The sequence below is a fragment of the Mus musculus genome, chromosome 4 (assembly GCF_000001635.26).
Source record: "Mus musculus strain C57BL/6J chromosome 4, GRCm38.p6 C57BL/6J".
Taxonomy (NCBI): Eukaryota; Metazoa; Chordata; class Mammalia; order Rodentia; family Muridae; genus Mus; species Mus musculus.
In genome coordinates, this window is record NC_000070.6 from 24,014,966 (window position 1) to 24,031,897 (window position 16,932).

The following is a 16,932-nucleotide window of genomic DNA, read 5'->3' on the forward strand; positions in this document are numbered from 1 at the left end:
ACAGCCAAACATTAGGCAGAGGCAGTGGGACCCCACAGAAGGGAGGGAGTAAGGATCAAAGAAGTAAGAGGAATCAAAGACATCATAAGAATATGACCCACAGAATCAACTAAGCAGGGCTCATAGGGGATCACAGAGACTGAAGTGACAAACAGGGGCCCTGTCGGGTCTGAGCTAGGTCCTTTGCATATATCTTATAGTTGTGAAGCTTCATGTTCTTATGGTAAACAATGAACATGGGAGGAGAGGAGTTCTTTAATTATTTTGCCAGCAACTGGGACCCTTTTTCTCCTACTGCCTTGTCCAGACTTGATTTGAAGGTGCTTGTTCTGAGTGTTATTTTATCTTGTTAGGCTGTACTCAGTGGATATCCCTGGGAGGTTCTCACTCTGCCTCTCACTCTCGCTCTCTCTTTGAAGAGAAATGGAGAAGCTGATCTGATGGGAGCTGAAGGAGGGGAAACTGAGGTAGAGATGTAATAGATGAGAGGAAAAATAACCATTGTTTTAGAAATTGTAAAATAAAAAAATAATTTTTTAATTTAAGCCAAGTCAAACAAGACTGAAGAGTGATAAAGTTTATAATCAAGTTAACAGTGTCTTAGTACATAAAAGAATCATTTTCACATTTCTTTTTATATAGGAAAGGAAATATAATTAGCATTTTTTCATATTTTGTCCTCACTGGTCGCATAAGCAGGAATTTGCAAGAATGTGGACTTTTATATACTTTCAGAAGAATTACAGTGTCTGAAAGACAGAAAAGGTGATCAAGGTAGTGAATGTAAAGTTAGCAAATCTCTAAAGTCCACACTGGCATCAGGGAATTCCAGTTTAAACCTACCTCACTAATGAATACACATGATGTCATACAGACTTCACTTTCTCATCTTGAAAATGCAGAAAGGAAGGCCTGCTTCATGACTTATTCAAAGAAGTGCATGCAAAGCAATAGATCATACACAATATGAAGGTGGTTGGGTGGAATTTGAGCCCTATAATATTAGCAGAACTTTAACGGAGTATCATCTAAATCAATCAGTGGTAAGAGTTGTTTTCAACACTTGCATGGAGTTTTTCTATATCAATGTGGTATCTAACCTGTGTAAAGAAAGAGTATATCAAACTCTGTGGTCATGTCCTTCCCAGCTGTGGTATACTTTCAAGGAAAACATATATATTACTAAACAAATCTAAACAACAAAAAGACAGTTCTCAGATGAGGTATGACGTCATAAGTGAACTAATAAAAACTTGACATTTGACACACTTGGAGGTTTGTAAATTAATGCACTTCTATAAGATGTAACCAGTTACACCAATGAAATTAAAATATGATAAAAAGCATCATTCAAGACACCTAAGCACACCTAGCACAACTTCACATCTTATTTACAAAGCCATATATTTAGTACCAGAAATTTCAATTCAGGAATCATGAAATTTCTTTTAAATAACTCAAAGTGAATAGTTTTACTCTTTTCCAGAAATCTGCCAAGGTTGTCAGGACACAATCTTACACACAGGCAGAACAGGCATCAATCTATGTATTTGAGAACTGTGATGGCAGAAAGAAGTGCATTCCCTCCTCTTTATAGGGATAAGGGAAAGATGTTAACAAATTAATACTGTAAAAAAATGCCCGCAATTAGAGTTCCTCTTGACTTCAGTTATCTACTTATTTGCAGTTAAATATGGTTTCAGGGTAGCGATATAGAAAGGGAAAATTAGAAATGAAGTAAAATTTCTGAATTTATTTTATTTCCAGGTGTTCTGCTGTATCATGAAAACAGCAGTTCACAGAATCAGGGCCACATAGCATTTTGGGTGGCTGGGCTGAACAGAAGAGACCCTTTTTTCATTCTCTTACTCATAAAACACACCAGTTCCCATACCTATTGTATGGACCTTGTGTTTTATCATAGAGAAAGAAAAGAAATACTTCACCAATGTCAGAAGCCATCGAGTCCATGGAGTCAAGAGAGAAGGAAAAGGCCCCATTCTTTCCTTGATCTGACCAAGTTGCAGATGTAACAAGCAAGGACTGAACCTTCCTGGAGGAGAGAGATAGTGTGATGTTAAACAGTAACAAATCTTTGGTGAGTGGCTACCTTTGTCCTACTGTGTGCTCACATTGTGCCTCCTTGGGAGAAAGTATGTGAGCACATGGCCACATGCTCAGCATAGACCAGAGCACTGGATTACAGCTTTTTGAGTGGATCTCCCTCAGAGGAGAATAATATAGGAGAAAAAGAAATCAGACATATGTATAGAAAATGGAACTGTGAACAATTGTGAGGTCCTCAATTTTACACCACTAAGTCATTCTCCCTGGAAGATTCTTGCCACTAAGAAAACTACACAAAAGAATCTTTACATACATGTCTGTCCTGCAAGAGAACTAAACTACTCTCCTCAGTCTTCTCATGTCCATTGTCTACTGGAAGCTCTGATTGTTTTTCTGAAGTATGTTTTCTCCTCCCTAATTTTTCCTCATCTCTTCACTTGATTATGTGTATGAGTGGCACCGCCTCCAGGCTACTCTTCAGTCCTTTCATTTCGTGAAAGAGATTTGCTTCTCTATTTTTTTGATTGAGTGTTTTGCCTACATGTAATGTGGGCCACATGCATACCTTGTGCCCTTGAAGGGGCAGAGAGGATGCCAGTATGCCCTGGAATTGAAGTCTGAGATGTTCATGATCTGCCACTGTGGGTTCTGAGAATAGAACTCAGGTACTTTGCAAGAAGAGCATGTATTCCTACCAGTGCCATCTCTCCAGCCCCTTTAAACTCAAGGCAATCATGTATTAATGGGTTCAATGGATAGTTCCAAGCCTGTCCAAACCATATGACACTGTTGCTTGTCTACTTGGCCTTGGTATTTTAGTCTGGCTTTACCATTAAGAATGCACATTTTGCCATGGCGGTGGTGGCTAACACCTTTAATCCTAGCACTTGGGAGGCAGATTTCTGAGTTTGAGGCCAGCCTGGTCTACAGAGTGAGTTCCAGGACAGCCAGGGCTACACAGAGAAACCCTGTCTCAAAAAACAAAAAATAAAAAAAGAAAGAAGAAGAATGCACATTTCTTATTGTCTTCAATATTTCATATTCCATATTACCGAATGGAAATTCTCTATGAATATTTCTCTACAAATATTTTTAGAGAATCAACTGAATTACTTGTGCCACATGTATAGATAGACACAGTGAGCCCTGGCTACCATATTGAGTGTTACTGTCCACCATGTTGAATGTGGCTCTTTTGATTTATGCAGAGAAGTCTTTTCGAATTCCTAATCTTAAATTTCTGGGATCTGAGTCAATCAAATAAACAAGCCATAGTCTGCTGATTTAAGAGAAAAAGATTTCCAAATTTACAAGTATAATCACCAAAGCAATCAAATGTCCATCATCAACTCATCTTCCTGGCTTCCCATAATAAATATGAGCAATGAGACCAAGACTGGTTCTATCCCAGCAGGCTGCACAGTGGGTTTTTCTCTATCTATCAAGAAACACTTTGCACCAATTTAAGAACAAAACAAAAGTTTACAAGAAACTTGTAATCTAGATAAGTATTTTTTCATGTATCTTCAAAAATGTGCTTTTATGTATTAAAATAAGTACTGCTCTCGATTATTTCCATGAATGAGTCAATGTTACTAAAAGTAAAGCAAATGTTTGCATAGACTTGCATTTCATTGAAGGATTAAAATGAAAGTTAAAACACCTTTAGCTACCAACAGACTCCTCTTCATATAATTTAGCCAAATATAAAGAATTGATTGTTATTAAAATTGATATTACAAGATTGTTGGGTGTTTTTATACATCAGAATACAGTTACTTATATAGACTTGCCTCCTTTATTGTTTTACAGTCATATTATTATTTTTCAACATTCATGTCACAAATTGTGCAATGGGAAATAATCGTTATGTATCATTATTATAGATAGATAGATTCAATAATAGATTCAATGTATCTTAGCACAAACAAAATATATGGACCTCCAACTTCCACTACAAAGAAATTAACCAGAAGGAACTGAGTCTCTTTGTTTTATAAACAGTATATAAACCTGGGTGGATAAGAAAGGGAGAGGAAGCACTTGATTCGCATGACCAGGGTGAAAAGAAAAACTAAGCATTAGAGCTGCAAAAACATCTATTCCATAACAAGTTCTTAAGACTCCCAGGTGCGGCATCAGCAGCACTCCGGCCTTGATTTTTATTGTAATCTCGTGACTTTTTATTTGTAACTTATATGAAAAGAATCATATTGATTGGGGCAGATTTAACTCAGTCAAACCTATTCTACTGAGATTGTCTGTGCTAGGTGATTTTATCAAGTTCTCTTTTGGTTTCATTTTCTTCCTCATCCCTATTCCCAGGAGAGGCTGAAGCCAGGCTTGCAGAGCAAATTGCCCTAAATTGAGTTCTTTCTCTGGCATAGACAGGACTGCCTTTGGCTCCTGGGCTTGAAAACTTTATGCATTCTTTTTTTTTTTTTTTCCTTCCTCTTCTTCTTTAACAATCTCCTTCCCTTTTTCCAATTAAAATGGAGAAGTTAGCACTGGTACCTGCTCCCAATTAAATGAATGCTGCATTACCAGCCGCACTCCCGGGCCTCACCCTCCCTTCATTAGCCTTATTCCTCTGAGGCTGCCTGGCTGTCTGCCAGGGACTTATGGCAAGAATTCAAACTCTTGCACACTTTATCCCCTCCAAATCATTCTTGAATATAAGCAGTCTGCTCCTTAGGCCCAGCACAAGAAATCCAAAAACATGTTCACAACAGATAGGGGGCTGGGAGGGAGAGACGAGAAAATGAGTTATTTAAAAGGCTAAAAGCCTATGCAGAAAAAGACAAGCTACGAGAGGTTAAGCTTCCCAGTTAATTGACCTTCATTTCTTTCTTAAAAGCCTGAGCAGGGAGAACAACAAATGACAGCTCTGTGACTTGCTTTATTTCTGAGTGCCTTCGTGCCTACAGGAAATACATCATCATCTTCACACCTCAGGCGCGACGGCTTCCCAATTCTCAAAATTATGCACCACAACCGAAAAATCCAACTCTGGAGGCTGAAGCAACTAATATATATACATATATATAAAGATCAACATGGAATTTTCCAACAAATGTGAATGCTGTAGGGCCATTCCCTCAGCCATTCTCAACTGACACTAGGAATCAGTCAATGGGCATTCAAGCTGTCGTGAATGATGACCCAGGTGTCAGAACATAGAAAGAAAAAAAAGTCATTCTCTATGCTTCCACTGCTCTGGCACTGTGGAAATTATCTGTACAGAGTCTCTGAGCGCAGGGGCAAAACCCTTGACCAAATTCTAATTCTGAGACACACCAGCTATGTGACCTTGAGCCAGTCATTTAACTTCTCTGAGGTTTATGGTCCTCAGGTGTTTTGTTTTGTTGCTTTTCTGGTTTTTCTTTTTTCAAATGTCGATAATCATGACATCCAGCATAAAATATTGTTTTGTGAGTTTTAGATAAGTGAAGTACATATCCATTTACCACAATTCTGGATACATGGTATGTAGTTAGCAAATGTCCACTCTTGGTATTATCACTGCAATCACCAATACTAAGCAAAGATGCAATCTGACAGAAATTTTGGACATTTTCCCAGAACATGGCAAGGGATGAGAACAGTTTGCACATAACTTTTAATTACAAAGAACTAAATGTGTGAATGGATACTTCAAAAACTGGCCCTTGTTTGTCACAAACACTAACACAACTATGTAATATGTTAAAATTCATTATGAGGAAATTTGCCCTTTATGGTAATTATAAGCAATCATACTCTAACAGCAAAGTAAATATATGACCATGGTGGACTTTTATAAAGACTATATTTAATTAAGTTCTGTGAAACAAAATTCAGTTTGTCTCCTAGTCAAGGCATGCTGCAATCACAAAGTCCTTACCTTTAAAACAAAACAAAAAATAAAAATAAAAGGAGTGAGCAATCCATCACTGCTAGGTCCTTTTAAATGGTTCTATTGACAAGAATCTAAAAGCACACTCATGAGGAGGGATAAATATCATACATTTATGTTGATATTATCTCCTATATAAGACAAAATTTCTACACATAATATATACTACTATTGCCAACTTATAAAATAGGCTATACAGAAGCCAAATTCTCTCAATACAGATAGGCAACTTAGAAATACCTACTTTTGATATGTTACCTTCATACCAAATTTATCATCTGTTGTACAATTCCTGGGCTGTAACCATGAGAGTTTATGTAAACTTATCTTTTATTTATATTACCTCAAAAAGATGATACACTTCATGAATCCCTCAATACTCACAAATTGAAAACCAATGTTAAGTCATACCTGCTATGTTATAGTGCTGAAAAGATTATATTTAAAAATCTTCATTTGAGCTAAATAAAATCCTATTTATTTTCCCCTATATAATTCAAAATTGTATTGTTGTTCATAAACATGTTTTGTTTTATAAATAAAATTTTAAATTAAAAAATTCTTTTTGTCATCCTAATTTTTATAACCATTAACATTATTGTCAACTCTTTGCCATTTCAATAATTAATTCTTAAAATAAAAAATCATCTGGGAAGATGCCTCAGTTTTTAAAATGTTTGCAACCTATACCTGACATATTGAGTTCCAATTCCCAACATCCACATAAGACATCAGGCACAACAGAGCACATGTTAATGTAGCAGTAGTGAGAAGGAGATGGAAACCAGATTTTTAAATATGTCAAATATTATTGGTATTGATGCGTTGAATCCAATACAAAAGCCAGATCTACTAATTCAGATTAAGTGAAGTCTTTAGCTGCAATTTGGAATGTTCCTTGAGAACATTCTTTAAAGACTGTATTGAAAAATCTACTACATCCTGCAAATTATCTCTTTTGTATTTAACAAAAAGATACACACACACACACACACGCACACACACACACACACACACACACACACACACACTACCTCTACCTCTACCTCTACCTCTACCTCTACCTCTACCTCTACCTCTACCTCTACCTCTACCTCTACCTCTACCTCTACCTCTACCTCTACCTCTCTACCTCTACCTCTACCTCTACCTCTACCTCTACCTCTACCTCTACCTCTACCTCTACCTCTACCTCTACCTCTACCTCTACCTCTACCTCTACCTCTACCTACCTCTACACACACACATATAAACACTTAGCAATGGTAGATCCAAGATTTAAGTTTAGGTCTGTCAATTCCAGATAAATATCTCCTATAGTAGTCACTATTGATAGCAATAAGAAGTATAGTTTTAATTGGTTACATGAGAAAACAACTCTAAAAATACACGATTATTTTTAATTGTCACAGTAACAAAGTTATTTAAAAATTATAACAGTGATTTTTAGTGAAATTATATTTTAACCACACATGTCACAAATATATCCTAAAAGCTGTCCATTCCTATAAAGTTTATTTTGGTTAAAGGGATGATCATTTAACTATCTCTTTTCATTGGCACCATCTATTCATTAATGGCATAATATTTTCTTTCTCATTTTGACTTCCAAACAAATCAGGATCCTACCAGTATTACCTAAACTTCCCATAAATTTAAACTTTTAAATTAAATTTTTAATTGAAATAACTTTTCAATTAATTTAAAATTCTGTCTAAGCTTGAACATCCATCTTGATACTAACAGGCCAGGATGTTTGGATAAATGCCAACAATCATTCAACATATATTGTTTCATTCTCATTAAAAAAAATTCTAAAACATCCCCAGAAGATTAAACATCCTCAGTTAAAATTAACAAATTATGTAGGTAATAGAAATGCATAGGAATATATGAGTTCTGTTCAATTCATAAAATGAACAAAAGAATAACTTAAGCAGTTCCGATGAGTATGATAGCAAGGAAGCACAAAAAAGTAGAAAGGAGGAAAAATAAAAAAATATTACTTCTAATATGGAATGTTAAGACACCTTCTAAAATCTAGGCAAATCATTAATACACTCCATCATTTTTCATAATGTGTACATGAACACCCACTGTATGCTAAGCCAAAGAAATTAAAAAATGAAAATGGCTTAGTATTCACAATCATGGAGCTGCATGATTGTGCATTGGGTGCACTGGGGGAAGATGAGTAAACAAATGGCTTGGGGGACATGGAGTGTGCGTTAGGACAGATGCTCTGTGCATCAGGAACTCTGGCAGGATGTTCAGTAAAGGTAACAGCAGAATCAGCCTTTCCACTGAGAGAAGAGCATGGAATCTGGGTGAGGCCCACTTTCAGGCTTGCAGAGCAGTTCAGCTTTCCTTGGCTTGCAGACACCATGGCAGTAAATTGATATAATCTAAAATACTACTAATGTCACACAGAACTGCACCCCCCATATTTTTCTCACATTAATACAATCTTAAAATGCATTGTAAGCTTCATATCAATAATAAGATGGTAAGTACGTGCATTTGCATAACCCCTCATCATGATACACAGACTCATAAGAACAGTGACAGAACCTTATATTCCTTAGCCCATAGGAATGAAGGTAACATAGGTGGAGAAGAAATCAGGTAGGCAAACACAAAAATTTTCCTGAAGCATTGCAATGCAGATGAAAGAAGAGTAACTTCTTAGTCAGCCAAATAAACCTGAGACCTCTACCTGAGAGAATGACATCCAGTGGTCTGATAAAACTGGACATCAAAAGCCCCATCCTGGTCCTGGATAATTTATTTGAGGGCTTAAGATGCTACTTTGAGCACTGTCTCCCCTATTATTTGGTAACTCCATTTAGATTCCTTTAATATATGTACATATTTTAGAAAGTTTCTGCAGTGGTATTTCCATGTGTTTTCTTATTTTTTTATTAGATATTTTCCTAATTTACAATCCAAATGCTATCCCCTTCCCTAGTTTTCTCTCCAAAAGTCCCCTATACATTACCCCCCCCTCCCTGCTCCCCAACCAACCTACTCTTGCTTGCTTCCTGGCCCTGGCATTCCCTTGTACTAGGGCATATAATCTTCACAAGACCAAGGGCCTCTCCTCCCATTGATGGCCGACTAGGCCATCCTCTGCTACATATGCTACTAGAGAAACAGCTCTGGGGGTACTGGTTAGTTCATATTGTTGTTCCTCCTATAGGGTTGCAGACCCCTTTAGCTCCTTGGGTATTTCTCTAGCTCCTTCATTGGGGGTCCTGTGTTCCATCCAATACATGACTGTGAGCATCCACTTCTGTATTTGCCAGGCACTGGCATAGCCTCACACGAGATGTGTTTTCTATATGCCCTTTATTGCTAGTTATTGCTCTCCATAGTCTCTTATTTATCCTTTTCTCTTGTTCTCTCTCTTAAAGAAGCTCTCATTATAGCTAATGTGCAAATATTAATTTGGGTGGATGGGGAGTATGAAGGATCTGGGAAGAGTTGGGAAAGGGGGAAGACATAATAAACACATATTATATGGAAAAATAAACACTTCCCAAAGTCTATGCATATGAAAACATCAGCTAATTGTAAAAATAAAGTAATAATTTAAGGGCAAAAGATGTATGTGTAAAATGAGGACAGGAAAAATTTTGCTTGAAATTTTAGATGTTAGATACTTTCCCTGGCTTCAATGTGAGTTAAGAGGTTCACTTTATGTAAAGGTTTACAAAACTGACAGGGATAGTTGCCTTTAGTGACAGGGAGTGAAATGTGAAGTGTTATGGTGAATGGTGAGAACTCGGGCCACTTTCTTATTCACATCCCAGAAAATAGCACTGTGCTTTCCCCAAGTATAGGGGAATGCATAGGACTGGGAAAAGCTCTTTTGGAGGAACTGAAAGGACCTGGGGGTAGGGGCATGAGTATGTGTGTGTGTGTGTGTGTGTGTGTGTGTGTGTGTGTAAGAGAGACAGAGACAGACAGACAGCAGAGACTTAGAGAAAGAGACACATAGACACAGAGAAAGAGAAATTTAGTAGCCCTCATGTTAAATCTGTTTTTGAATAAAAATAGCTAAAATGAGCTCCTGGGGCTTCTGGAAGCCTTTCAATGGGCCTCTAACTTTGCAGTTGGAATTGACTACTATTCCCTACAATAAAGCTTAATTGGTATGTGTAGTAAAATGTAAGGTATATCATTACTATATTATGTTATAATATACAGAACAAGTAGATGGGGGGAGTGATTAAATTAGAATTATAAACATTTGATTATATTTTTATTCCTACTAGAAGGTGTTGTATTTGTAAAAGGAAATATCTCCAATCCCAAAGCTCTCTGGTTTTACTAGACTGATGAATTTAAGCTTTATCCAGAAACCTGGCTATTACAAGCAATTGTCGTTCTTAGATGCACTCAAAAGTGAAAAAAATTATACTACAGAACATGGATGACTATAGGTCTCAGGAAGAAAGAAAAAAAAAGCATATTTGTATGGTAAAAGTAAAGAAAGCTAAGTTTCTTTTTTTTCCCATTTTTTATTAGGTATTTAGCTCATTTACATTTCCAATGCTATACCAAAAGTCCCCCATATCCCCCCCCCACTCCCCTACCCACCCCCTCCCCCTTTTTGGCCCTGGCATTCCCCTGTACTGGGGCATATAAAGTTTGCAAGTCCAATGGGCCTCTCTTTGCAGTGATGGCCGACTAGGCCATCTTTTGATACATATGCAGCTAGAGACAAGAGCTCCTGGGTACTGCTTAGTTCATATTGTTGTTCCACCTATAGGGTTGCAGTTCCCTTTAGTTCCTTGGGTGCTTTCTCTAGTTCCTCCATTGGGGGCCCTGTGGTCCATTCAATAGCTGACTGTGAGCATCCACTTCTGTGTTTGCTAGGCCCTGGCATAGTCTCACAAGAGACAGCTATATCTGGGTCCTTTCAGCAAAATCTTGCTAGTGTATGCAATGGTGTCAGCATTTGGAAGCTGATCATGGGATGGATCTCTGGATATGGCAATCACTAGATGGTCCATCCTTTTGTCACACTTCCAAATTTTGTCTCTGTAACTCCTTCCATGGGTGTTTTGTTTCCTATTCTAAGAAGGGGCAAAGTGTCCACACTTTGGTCTTCGTTCTCTTGAGTTTAATGTTTTTAGCAAATTATATCTCATATCTTGGGTATCCTAAGTTTCTGGGCTAATATCCACTTATCAGTGAGTACATATTGTGAGAGTTCCTTTGTGATTGGGTTACCTCACTCAGGATGATGCCCTCCAGGTCCATCCATTTGGCTAGGAATTTCATAAATTCATTCTTTTTAATAGCTGAGTAGTACTCCATTGTATAAAGATACCACATTTTTTGTATCCATTCCTCTGTTGAGGGGCATCTGGGTTCTTTCCAGCTTCTGGCTATTATAAATAAGGCTGCTATGAACATAGTGGAGCATGTGTCCTTCTTATCGGTTGGGGCATCTTCTGGATATATTCCCAGAAGAGGTATTGCTGGATCTTCCGGTAGTACTATGTTCAATTTTCTGAGGAACCGCCAGACTGATTTCCAGAGTGGTTGTACAAGCTTGCAATCCCACCAACAATGGAGGAGTGTTCCTCTTTCTCCACATCCTTGCCAGCATCTGCGGTCACCTGAATTTTTCATCTTAGCCATTCTGACTGGTGTGAGGTGGAATCTCAGGGTTGTTTTGATTTGCATTTCCCTGATGATTAAGGATGTTGACCATTTTTTCAGGTGCTTCTCTGCCATTCGGTATTCCTCGGGTGAGAAATCTTTGTTCAGTTCTGAGCCCCATTTTTTAATGGGGTTATTTGATTTTATGGAGTCTACCTTCTTGAGTTCTTTATATATATTGGATATTAGTCCCCTGTCTGATTTGGGATAGGTAAAGATCCTTTCCCAATCTTTTGGTGGTCTTTTTGTCTTATTGACGGTGTAAGAAAGCTAATTTTCAGACAAAAATTCTTTGTTCATTGACTTAACCCCCCTTAAAATTTTGTGTAGGACAATCATGAATATGTAGCTTATGACGCCATTTTCCCAAGTTAATAAATTTGGATTTTAGCGTCATAAGCTACGAAAACATGTTCAGAAATTTTTTAAAAATCAATTAATTGCCAACCAAAAGATAAAATTACCCCCTGAAACTCTACAGATAAAAACAGAAAGCCTAATTCCACAGTGTGAGTAATCACTGTCTATAAAATGAAAAAAGAAAAGAATATTGATGCTAATAATATTTACATGGCAGAAATACAGTCGGCAACTCCAAAATTAACTATGAAAGGTTAGTAAGGGGTGTAAAGCTGATGTGACCACTAGCTTCACTAAACATTCCATCACTGGGACTTCTTTCCCAAGAGACAGATGGGTGTCCTTGGTATTATCTCCATTAAATATGTAGAGGTGATGGTAGTTTGTGGTGTCCACAAAGGGAAAGCTTCCCAAGTGAATAAACACCCAGTCTAATATGTTGATGATTCATAAGATATTTCATTACCACACTAGAAAAGAATATTTCCTCCATATGCTGAATTTCTTGGGTTTACTTTAAAATCATATTCATGAAAACTTTCTGTGGTGCAAAGAATGTATCTGCACAAATAAAACAAATCCAACCTTAACCAAACATTACCCACCTACATCTGAAACTACAAGGTGAGTTCATCCCAGCATCATTGGAAACCCATTGTAAAATGAGTTTAGAAAACCCTGGACAACAGTGGAATTGGTCTCTTTATTTCAGTATATGAACAGGCCCAGGATGTAAGGACTCAGAATCACCTCTTATGTGTTCTGACAGATTGAAGATGAACTGAATTCTTTAAGGGCATACTCACCAAGGACATCTATACCAAATGACAATAAATTAGCATCTACTGATTCTGTCTGTACAGACTCAGGAGAAATTCTGAGATTTATAGACTCTGAGTAGATCACTGAGAGAATCTAGACCATCAAATAGAGCTTGGAGCAGTTCGAAGATTTATAGACTCTGAATAGATCACTGAGATAATCCAGACCATCAAATAGAGCTTTGTTCTGTTTCAGGTTTTCCACAAAAGCAGAAAACTATTGTGAACTGAGTTCCCTTTATCAAAACTAACTCAACTGCAATGTGACCATACAGGTCACACGTTCTAATCTAAAGGAAACAGGGTCTCCAAAACAGTGTACACTGCTTATGGAATTCTTGCTCAAATATCTTATTAGCCTTCTAGCTGAGAGTCAATTCATTGTCAAAAGGAAGATTTTTAAAATATTTGATCATTTTAATCATTTATATACAGAGCATATGTGTTCACATACATAGATGCCAGAGACCAGAGACATTGGATTTCCTGCTACTGGCATTCCTGGGGGTCATGAGGCACATGATGTGGGTGCCTGAAACTGAGCTTGGATCCTCTGTATAAATACTAGGCACTTTCTCCAATTCCTAGAATGACTATTCTAAGACAAGACTAAGGACTAGTGTCAGTGAATTGCACCCAAATTTGTTGAAGGGACCATGTAGCTAACACCAGCACTTGCTTCTGAGGAGAATTCAACTTATCACAGTACCTGATATAGAGTCTTGATTTTCTTTTTAAATGTTGTATTTTCCCCACCCCTTAAGTTCCTCTAGATCTTTTGACTATCTCTACCCACTCAACTTTAACTTATTTCCCATAAAACAAAAACTCAATATAAGAATAAAAAACTCCAAACCAAGAAAACAAAATAAAACTTTACCCCAAAAGAAGGAACAAACAAGAATAAACAGTGCACACACATACACGCATGCATACACACATGCATACATGCACACACATACACGCATGCACACACACACACACGCATACATGCACACACACACACACACACTAACTGTACTCAAATAAAAGCATACAAAACCTATGGATGCTACTACATGTTGGCCATCTTTTCCTCAACATGAAACCTGTCCTGTAGGAATTAATATACCAAATATCACTTTATTGGAGAAAACTCATTTTGTCTCTCCCAGCAGTTATAAGTGACAGTCAATTATAACCTTTACCCTAGTGGCGTGGTTTTCATTCATTCACTCATCTTAAATATAACAAAATAAAATATAATATGATGAAAAAAAAAAAAAACTATCACATCAGAGTTGGACTAAACAACCCCAAAGAAAGCAAAGTGCCCATGAGGAAGCACAAGAATCAGAGACCACTCATTATCTCTTCCAGAAATCCCATAAAACACTAAAATGTAAACTATAATATACAGAAGACCTGCTGTAACCTAGGCAGGACGTGTGCGTGCTGCCTGCATCTTGGTGAGTGAATAAGAGCTTTGCTCATGTTGGTTCAGAGTATTCTTTAATGGTAAGATAAATTTCTTTACCTGTTGCTTTCATTCACTCAAAACCCACATATACCCCCTGAAGCTGTCAAAAGAAAAACATGGGCAGTGTCAAGGCCAGTTGCTGATCTTGCTCACACCAAAGCCTGACTCAGACAGTGGAGTGCAAAGAAAAAGATACACCACTTTAGTTTCCAGCAGCAGATCTGAGCAACTAAGAATAATCCTGGGCTGTGATACCCTTGAACTGAGGTTACAGGGTGAGTCAAACTCTGGAGCTAACTATCTGCTGTCTGCTGATGTTCAACAAAAACTGAAACTTCGGCAGTCTACTTGAAACACTTTTTTTTTTTTGAGAAACCTCTAAACTGGTTTTCATAGTAGCTGGAATAGCCTATATTCTCACTAACAGTATAAGGGTTTCCTTGTGTCTACATTCTTATGACAGCATTTGTTGGTTGTTGTGTTTTTATTTCTTCATTTAACTCTTCCCTGCAATAAATTTCGATCATGCTTTTCATCATCCAATTCATCCATGATCCCCTAACTCTATCACGACGCAACTTCATGTGTTCTTTTCTGTCTTTCTTTCTCTCTCTCTCCAAAATTAAAAAAAAAAAAAAAACAAAGCATGATAATCAAAACAAAAAGACTAAGATAAAACAATACCAAAATAAACAAAAGGCTCCAACACACATATTGGCCTGGAGCCTACTCAGGAGTGTGGTTGACATTCCACTAGAGAAAACTGATTTTCCTTTCCCATCAAGCATCGGTAGTTTTAAACAAAATTTAAACAGTTTCTTGGTTAAATGTGAGAACTTGCATCCACTTCCCCTCTCATTCAATCTTGTCTAATTGGAGCATGTTCAGATCTTGTGCATCCTGTCACAGCTCCAGTGAGTTCATATATTTATCAGCCCTGTTATATCTTGAAAACACTGCATCCGTGAAGTCACACACCACCTCTGACTCTGACAATTCTTCTATGTCCTCTTCTGTGTAGATCCCTGAGTCTTGAAAGAAGGTGCTTGATAAAGACATTCTATGTAAAACTGAATGCTCCAATGTCTCTTCTCTGTATATTGTCTAATTGTGGGTCTCTATGTTAGTTTAAATCTACTGTAAGACAGCTCTTGTCTGAGGGGAGTTGAATAATGCACTGATTTATATGTGCAACAATATGTAACTAGAACACATTTTATTGTCATATTCCTTTAGAAAATTAATACTATTAGATTTTCCCCTATGACCATGACCTATCTAATCTCAGGTTTTTTCCTACTTTTGCAGTGACAACTCATAAAGTCGGTCCTTAATTCCAATCAAACAGTGGTTGCTTAAACTTACAACATCTGTGCCACTCTTGTAGGTCACAAGATTTGTAACTGGTTAATAAAAATGATTCCTTTTCTCCTCTGGTAGCATGGTAGCATGCAGACTACCTTCCAGACATAAGAATGTTAGTTAGTAGGCAAAAAGATTCTAGTTGAGCACCTATTAAGTGATCAATAGAATCAACTGAATACCCAAATTTAGTTCCACTTTTGGACACAATATTTATATAAAAATAACACCCTGGAGAAAAGACAATATCTTAAATCTTTATATTTTCATGTTCAAACTGGATGGATGGCTACATGTAGATTAAGGAAATACATTCATTTATATCAACCTGTACAAGCTCAACTCCAGATGAATCAAGCACCTGAACATGGTACCAGGAATTCAATAGAAAGGAAAGCAGGAAAAAGGCCTGAATGACTTCCATTCTGCCTGATGTGAAATGGAGTCTCAATGTAATTTTAATGTGCATATCTCTGTTAGATAGTAAGGCTGAAATTGTTTAGATGTTTAATTGTAATACGTTAGTTTCTGTCAAGTAACTGCTCATTTTGGTATCCTTTTACTGATGGGATCATTTGAGATCTTGTTAAGTTTGTATATTCTAGTTATTAATGTTTTTGCAGATGTAGAGTTGGAAAACCGTTTCCAGTCTGTGAGCTGTTTCTTCACTCTGCTTGCTGTTTCCCTGCTGCACAAGAGTGTTCTCAGCTTCATTAGTTCTCTTATTAAATGACAGCTTTGTTTCCTGAGTGACTGAAGTACTATTAAGAAAAAGCCTTGCCTATAACTTCACGTGTTTTCGATAACTTTTACTCTAACACTTCCAGAGTTCCAGGCCTTATTTTAATATACTTGATTCATTTGGAATTGATATATATATGTAGGACGAAAGTCAGAGACTTAGTTTCATTATTTTACTTGTGGACATCCAGCTCTCTCAGCACCATTTATTGAATTAGATGCCTGCTTTCCAATATATATATTTTAGTATCTTTGTCACAACTCAGGCGACTGTAACCATGGGCCCTCATTTCTTTTGTGTTGATATATGTGTCTGCTGTTTTGTTATTATGTATCTGTAACACAACTTGACATCAGAAGACCTGGAGAGCTTCAAAATACAAAAGAGAAAGGGCCAACAGGCTGAAAGAGGAATGTGGAATTATTGAGGTGTGCACGATTTAAGTCAGAAGATATATGTTTTGTAGCCTATGGCCTCATTTCAAATTTTCTGCACTCTACTGTATTACGTGGAGTTTCATAAGGGAACTCAAATAAGACAAAGAGGTAGATAA

At 37.2% G+C, this 16,932-nt stretch overlaps 1 long non-coding RNA gene across 4 annotated transcripts in view; it reads right to left on the bottom strand.

Annotated features, from left to right (window-relative positions):
• Positions 1-16,932, bottom strand: part of Gm27243 — a 455,800-nt gene that overhangs the window by 39,856 nt on the left and 399,012 nt on the right. For all 4 annotated transcript variants that reach the window (XR_881163.2, XR_001784258.2, XR_001784257.2 and 1 more), the window contains one exon: positions 1,947-2,053. This is a non-coding gene — a long non-coding RNA (predicted gene 27243). The remainder of the gene's footprint in view (positions 1-1,946; positions 2,054-16,932) is intronic.